An 8,426-nucleotide genomic window follows, 5' to 3' on the forward strand; every position below is an offset into this window, starting at 1 on the left:
TATTTAAAGCAATAATGACTGAAAATTTCCTAAACCTAGCAAAAGAAATAAACATCCAAATTCTTTAGGCCTAAGGCATCTCAAATAGGTTGAACCCAAAAAGGGCCATTGAGACACTTTCATTAAATCAAAAGTCAAAGAGAGAGATTTGAAAACAGTAATAGAAAAAAAAAGAAGAATGTACAAAGGAACCTCAATAAAACTCTAGGCAAATTTCTCAACAGAAACAGTTCAGACCAGGAAAGAATGAGATGATATATTCAAAATATTGAAAGAAAAACTTGTCAACCAAGAATCCTATACCCAGCAAAGCTGTTCTTCAGAAATGAAGAGATAAAGACCTTCCCAAACAATCAAAAGCTGAGACACTGTATTACTACTAGATCTGCCTCACAAGAAATGCTAAATGGAATTCTTGAAGTGGAAATAAATGGATGCTAATTAACACTGTAAAAAACATGTTAATGTAGTTGTAAAATTCATAGGAAAAGGTAAATATATATTCTCTAACACTGTAATGGTGGTGCATAATTCACTTACAACTCTAGTTCAAAGTTAAAAAGCAAATTTATTTAAAATAACCATAATTACAATAGTTTGTTATTGGATACATAAATTTAAAAATATATAAATTATCACATTAATAACCTAAATTGTAGGAGTGAGGGGGAAGAAAAGTAAAAGTGTAAAATTTAGGAATGCTACTGAAGTTAAGTTGTTATTAGTTTAAAATAGGATATTATAAACATAAGATATTTTATGTGAGCCTCATGGTAACCACAAAAGAAAAACACAGAAGATTATGATAAAGAAGTCAAAGTATACCACTACAAAAAGTCATAAAATCACAAAAGAAGAGAGCAAATAAAAAGTAAGGAACACACGATCTATAAAATGGTCAGAAAGTAAAAACAAAATGGTAATAGTAAGGTCTTAGCTAATAATTACTTTAATTACTTTAAATGTGAATGGATTAAATTCTCCAATCAAAGGACATCAAATGGCTAAATGGATTTAAAAAAATAATAAAATTTGATCCAATGATAGTTACCTAAAAGAGATACACTTTATCTTTAAGACACACATAGACTGAGATTGAAGGGTTGATAAAAGATAATTTAAGTAAATAGTAACCAGAAGAAACAGGAGTAGCTATATTAGACGAAACGAATTTGGTCAGAAAAGACAACAAAGGTCATTATATAATGATAAAGGGCTAATCACTCAAGAAATTGATGAAACAAATTAAAGAAGATACAAATAAATGAAAAAGTATTTGTGTTCATGAATCAGATGAATTAATATTATTGGTATGTTCATACTATGCAAAGCCATCTATAGATTCAATCAAGCTTTTATAAGATCCCAATATCATTTTTCACAGAAACAGAAAAAATATCTTAAAATTCATAAAGAACCACACAAAAAAAAAATAGCCAAAGCAATTCTGAGAAAGAACAAAGTGGAGACATTGCACTTCCTGATTTCATGCCATATTAAAAGCTAGAATAATCAAAAAAGTATGGTATTGTTATAAAAACAGACACATAAATAATGAACAGAATTGAGAACTCAGTAATAAAAGCATGCATATACAATCAATTAATATTTGACAAGGAAGTCAAGAATATACAATGGAGATAAGACAGTCTTTTCAATAAATGGTGGCAAATTGAATATTCACTTGCAAAAGAATGAAACTAGACCTCTATTTTATACCGCTTATAATAATCAACTCAAAATAGATTAAAGACTTAAATGTAAGACCTGAAACCATAAAACTTCTAGAAGAAAACATAGGAAAAATGCTCCTTGAGATGGGTCTTGGTAAAAATTCTTTGGATATGGCACCTAAAGCATAAGCAACAAAATAAAAAATAAACAAGTGAGATTACATTAAACTAAAAAGTTTGTGCACAGCAAAAGAAATGATCCAGAAAATAAAAAAGTAGCTTACTGAATGGGAGAAAATATTTGCAAACCAAGCATCTAATAAGGGATTAATATTCAATTTATATAAGGAACTCATACAAATAAATAGCTAATAATAATAATCCAGTTTAAAAAATGGGCAAAAGCACCTGAATAGACATTTTTCCAAAGAAGATATTCAAATAGCCAATGGGTATATGAAAAGATGCTAAATATCACTAATCATCAGAGAAATGCAAATCAAAACCACAGTATCACCTCACACCATTTAAGAATGCTTATTATTAAAAAGACAAGCGATAACAAGTGATGGTAAGAATGTGGCAAAAAGGGAACATTTCACCACTGTTGGTGGGATTGTAAATTGGTACAGCTATGGAAAATAGTATAGAGTTTTCTGAAAAAAATGAGAAAATAGAACCATATGATCTGCAATTCTACTTCTGGGTATTTATCCAAAGGAAGTAAAATTACTTTCCCAAAGAGATATCTCTACTCCCATGTTCATTGCTGCATTATTTACAATAACCAACACATGGAAACAGCTTAAGTGTTCATTAAGTGATGAATGAATAAAAAAGTATGATATGTATAATCAATAAAATATTATTCAACCATAAAAAAGGAAACCCTGCCATTTGTACCAACATGGATGGATTTTTGAAAGCATTATGTAAGTCAGTCAGACAGAGAAAGACAAATACAGTATGATCTCACTTATATGCAAAATGTAAAAAAAACCGAACTCATAGAAACAGAAAACAGATTGGTGATTGTCAGAGGCAGGGTTGGGGTGGGGAAAATGGGTCACAGTAATCAAAAGATATTAACTTCCAGTTATAGAATAAGCAAGTTCTGAGGATGTAATGCAGACTTGTGACTATAGTTAACAGTATCGTATTGTATATTTGAAAGTTGCTAAGAGAGTAGATCTTAAAAGTTACCATCACAAGAAAACAAAAGTAGTAACTATGCGAGGTCATAGTTGTTAACTAAACTTATTGTGGTAATCATTAGCAATGTATACCAATATATAACAAACCATGTTGTATACCTTAAAATTATACAATGTTATATGTCAATTATATTTGAATAAAACTAGAAAAAATATTTTAAATAAATAAAAAGAAAGGAACAGGAAAAAATTTGAGCAAGATGCTTTACCAAAGAAGACACATGGAGTAAACAGCATATATATATAAAAAAAAAAATGCTTAATATCATTGGTCATTAGGGAAATTAAAACCACAGTGAGACACCCCTGCATACCTAATAGGCTTCTTATAAAAAGAAATTACCAAATACTGTTGGTGATAATGTGAAGCAAAGAAAACATTATAATAAGTAAAATAAGCCAAACTCAAAAGACCTTCATGCAAATCATTTCTTTTATATGACATTTCAGAAAAAGGAGGAAATAAAAAAACAGAAATTATACCAGTGGTTTCCAGGGACTGTGGTGCGGAGTAAGAACGATCTACGAAAGGACTTGAAGGAAACTTTTGGGTTATCGGAAATGTTTTATATCTTGACTGTGGAGGCAATTAATGACTCTATAAATTTGTGAAAATTCAATGAACTGTATGTATATCAATGAAGGGTGACTTTCACTATATGTAAATTATTCTTAGTAAACAAAAAAATAGCATTACAATAAGTCCAAAATTAATTGCATATAAATCATCTTGTGAATCATGATTTGAATGTTATCTACTCAAATTGAATCAGGGTAGAATTCAGTCCATTATTTGAATTATTGAAATTTTTTTGTGATGGATTTTTGGATGAATATAATACATTTTCCTAAAGTGTTTACTACAAATAAAAGTTGTTAAAAGGTGAGGCATTATTTAGTATTACTGTTACTGATTAGCATCTATGTAATTGCCTGTGACATGATTTAGCATTTATTGATGCAAATATTTAGGAAATATTTCTTGAGCATTACTAGATTACAAGCCTAAAAGGACTCATTTCTTTCTAGTTCTGGGCTAGTAGGATGCTTTAGTCTTTTCCAATAAACTTTAATTCAGTATGATCAGATGAGACCAAATCTTGGGGAAAAAAATAACATTAAGTTTCAGGTGGTCCATAATGCTAGAGCTGTTTAATATTAGAAAGTGATGTCATACAGTATGGCAACATTACAAAGACTGTAATGACTACACTTGGAATGAATAAAACACTGACATTTTAAGTGGCCCAGATATTATCAGTTTATTCAAAAGCAAAATGCTAAAAATGTAATATAAGATCTCAGAACATTATTTATTTTAATAGTGAATGAAAGCAAGTTATGTACATAGAGTTTTTCATCATAATCTCTCTGCTGGAGGATACCTCAGATTGGGAACCAGTGGTCCTAGGTTCTTGTCCCATCTATGCCAAAACTTTACATTTTCTATACTTCTCATCTTCATGTTTGAGATAATTAAGTAGCCCAGCATTTTCAGTAGGGTCTTGGTGTAAATATGATTTCACCAATGCTTTGAGAGTCTCCAAAAGATAAGCAGTCTGAACAGGGCTGGCTTTGTGGGCATGCCACCTATGCAGTCACATAGGTCCCCAGCTTAGAAGGGCCTGCACATGGTTTAACGTTCTGCTGTCGCTATCTTGAAATTCTTAATAATATTTGAACAAAGTCTCCATGTTTTCATTTTGTACAAGGCCCCACAAATTATGTAACTGGTCCTGACTTTATAAATACCAAAACTGATGTGAGGATTCTGAGTTACTCTGAGTGACTTGGGTCAAGCATTCGACTGAAAGCTAATTTATCTGGAAATTTATCTGGAAACACTTTAATTAAGAAACTACAGCTGGAAAACAGAAAGTTGGGCTCATACAATGTCTAGCAACTTCTGGTAAGATAGATATGTTGCAAAGACAATTCGTTTGTCTGAGAGTTTGGAACTTCCTATTTCACTTAAAATAGGGGTAGAGAAAACTAGATAGATTTTCCTCTCATGTGGTTTTCTGTCTTTCTTTGTATTTAAATTTATTTTAATATTTTTTTTCTCATTAAACTTTGTTTTAATGATGTCTCAAAATTCCATGGCAGATTTTTGATCAAGTTGCTTCCATTACAAAGTACTGATTTTAAAAACTAATAACTTAAAAACTGCCGCACACACATGCACAAAAATGGTCCACAAAACATTCTTTTTTCCTTCTGAAGGTTTTACGATGCATTATAATAATTAACCAGTCTTTCACTATTAAACTTAAATGGCCAATTGAGACAAACAGTTCTGAGACTGTTCTTCCACCACTGATTAAGACTGGGGTAGCAAGTATTGAGGATAATATTCATTTAGCCTTCTGAGCTTTCTGGGAAGACTTGGCAACCTTGCCAGCTCCAGCTGCTTTCTTGTCCACTTCCTTGATGACTCTGACAGCAACTGTCTGTCTCATGTCACAAACAGCAAAATAACCCAGAGGAGGATAATCAGAGGAGCTCTCAACACACATGGGCCTGCCAAGAACCCTATCAACTATGCAGCATCCAAAACTTTGGGCCATCTTCCAGCTTTTTCCCAGAACAATGATCAATCTTCTCCTTCAGCTCAGCAAATTTGCAAGCGTGAACTGTGTGACAATCCAGCACAGGTGCATATGTGGCACTGATTTGGCCTGGTTGATTCAAGATAATCACCTGAGCAGTAAAGCCAGCTGCTTCTATTAGTGGGTCATTTTTGCTGTCACCAGCCACATTGCCATGACAGACATCTTTGGCAGACACATTCTTCTTATTTTTTTTTTAATTTTTTTTAATTGCTGAATGCCTCTTTGGCTAGTATTTGTAGGATCATTATTTAGTCCTACACCTGACACATGTTTCCACTTTCTCATCTTTTTGTTTGCAAACCACCTAAAAGTTTTACTTCCTCTGTTGTTCTCTTTGACATATTACCAAAGCAGATCCTATGCTGTAATCACACAGAACAATGTTGAAAAGTATGAATATCTAAGTGATTTATAAAAAGTATTAATTTTTCTTCTGTTTTGAAATTATTTCTAAGAGTTTCTAAAGACACGATCACAGCTGCCTGAACCATGTCTTCTTAGCATCACTTAGATCATTGCCAAGTGCTCCTGAACTTGTGGTTGGTCTTTCACATGGGTGTGAAAGCTGTACTGGTGGATCCTCCTGCAGCTGCCATTGCTTCTGACGCTGCCATTCAAAGTAGGCTTCTCTTCCCTTCCGTAGATCTTCTGAAGATGTGTACCTGATGTCTGTGGAATATCTTTATATTTCTGCAACTACCTTGTATACTGAGCTGAATAGCCCTATGGAGATCTTCTTCTTCACCTTTATGTCAATTTGTTGGTGATTTAGTGCTACAGCCTGCTGCAAATCCTCCTCATCTTTGTCTAATATTCCTGACCCATCATTTTCTTCTAAGACTCATTCCAGATATGTTTTCTGGACTCTCTGTTCTTTTAGTTGTGCTAATTCTTCTCCAATAAGTTTTGGTAGATGCATCTGTTGGACCCCTGACCATCTGCAGGAGTTGGTCAGCTTCACAATCTGGCAGATCACCCTTAACAACAAATATAGAACAACTTCCTGTTATAATTGATTCAAGAAAGCTGCAAGGTATGTGTTTGTTATTAATTCTGGACCTGTCAAGAGAGACTTGAAGTTACACCACTGTTTTCTGAATTTTCTAACTGTAAACTAGGGTTCTTTATAATTGATATAAATGATTTTTCATTTATGGAATCAATCCCAAACCTCTGATACTCTGGACTGTTGAATAGGATTAGTTCTACGCCCCAAATTTTCAAGGCATTATTTATAACTTGAATAGAGAAAAAAACACTGTCATCCATATTTCCAGAAGGCTGCTATAAAAATGTGTAATAGTCCTCACAAGTACTTCCTCCTTCTGCCATTCTCATCCTCTCTTCTTTATCTAGTCGATGTGCAATAGTTCCACAGGGCTGAAATAGTCTCCTTGCCAACAGATTATTCAAGCAATGTTGAGCACAAAGTGAGCCTTCTTGTCTCTTGTGGAAGATGGCTTCCATGTTTATTTGTCTGGAGCCAATGGGTGCCACACCCAACCGCCTCCCTCCCACTCCACCCCGGCACCAACCCTTTACTCACCCTGCCCCACCTTGCCCGTGCCACGAGCTTTGTGCAGCCAGACATGTTCTTGACATTGAAGCCTACATTGCCCTAGGAAGAGCTTCACTCAAAGTTTCACAGTAACTTTCAACAGACATTACCTCAGTTGTTACATTGACTAGAGAGAAGGTGACCACCATGCTGGGTTTGAAAGCACCAGTCTCCACTCAGCCAATTGGACAGTACCAATACCACCAATTTTGTAGACATCCTGGAGTGGCAGACTCAAAAGCTTGTCAGTTGGATGAGTTGGTGCCAGGATGCAATCCAGAGCTTCAAGCAACATGGATCAGCTAACATTGCCATCTTTATAGGTGACTTTCTATCCTTTGAACCAAAGCATGTTAGTATTTGGCTCCAGCACATTGTCACTATTCCAACCAGAAATTGGCACAAGTGCTACTGTGTCCAGATTGCAGTCAATTTTCTTTAGGTGCTGACTTCCTTAACAATTTCCTCGTACCTTTTTTGGCTGTAAGGCAGCTCAGTGGAATCCACCTTGTTAATGCCAACAATTAGTTGTTTCATACACAGTGTGTAAGTCAGAAAGACTTGCTCACAGGTCTGCTCATTCTTGGAGATACCTGCTTCAAATTCACCAACATCAGCAACAACAATCAGGACAGTACAGGCAGCTCGAGATGTGCCTGTAATCAAGTTTCTGATAAAGCTTCTGTATCCTCGGGCATCAGTGATGGTCTTATAATATTTGTTAGCCTTGAATTTCCACAGGGAGGTATCAATAACGATATACCACACTCACATTCAACTTTCAGTTTATCCAAGATCCAGGCATAAAGGAGCCCTTCCCCATATCAGCAGCCTCCTTCTCAATTTTTTTGATGGTTATTTTGTCAATCTCATCACATTTGTATATCAGATGGCCAATTGTGGTATACTTGCCAGAATCTACATGTCCAATGACATTGGCATAAGGCTTTTCCTTTCCCATTTTGGCTGATATATAGTGTTGGTTTTCATGACAGCTGTGTTCTGGCAGCAAACCCACTGCAAAAAAAAAAAAAAAGCTATTTCAATCTTTAGTCAGTTCTTTCTCTTAAAAAGTTTTAGTTTATTCATTTACTCATTCATTCATTCATTCATTCATTCAATAAATATCTAATGAGTGCCTACTATGTGCCAGACATCGTGCTTAACAGTAGATAGAAAATAGAAAAACACAAAATTAAAAACAAAATAAGAAAACAGTCTTCTTTCCTCATGAAACCTAAAGTCACCAAATTAGTCACTCCTAATCTTCTCATTTACAGTCTTTATAATTTTGTTACATTTTCTCCCAGGGCTTGATTTTTTCATCTTGAATCCGAAGGAGCAATATGCTATCCATCAGCTTTTTCAA

At 34.2% G+C, this 8,426-nt stretch overlaps 1 pseudogene; it reads right to left on the minus strand.

Annotated features, from left to right (window-relative positions):
* Positions 1-5,241: 5,241 nt before the first annotated feature.
* Positions 5,242-8,018, minus strand: LOC102880175 (annotated as a pseudogene).
* Positions 8,019-8,426: the final 408 nt, after the last annotated feature.

The sequence above is a fragment of the Pteropus alecto genome, unplaced genomic scaffold (assembly GCF_000325575.1).
Source record: "Pteropus alecto unplaced genomic scaffold, ASM32557v1 scaffold164, whole genome shotgun sequence".
NCBI classification, from domain to species: domain Eukaryota; kingdom Metazoa; phylum Chordata; class Mammalia; order Chiroptera; family Pteropodidae; genus Pteropus; species Pteropus alecto.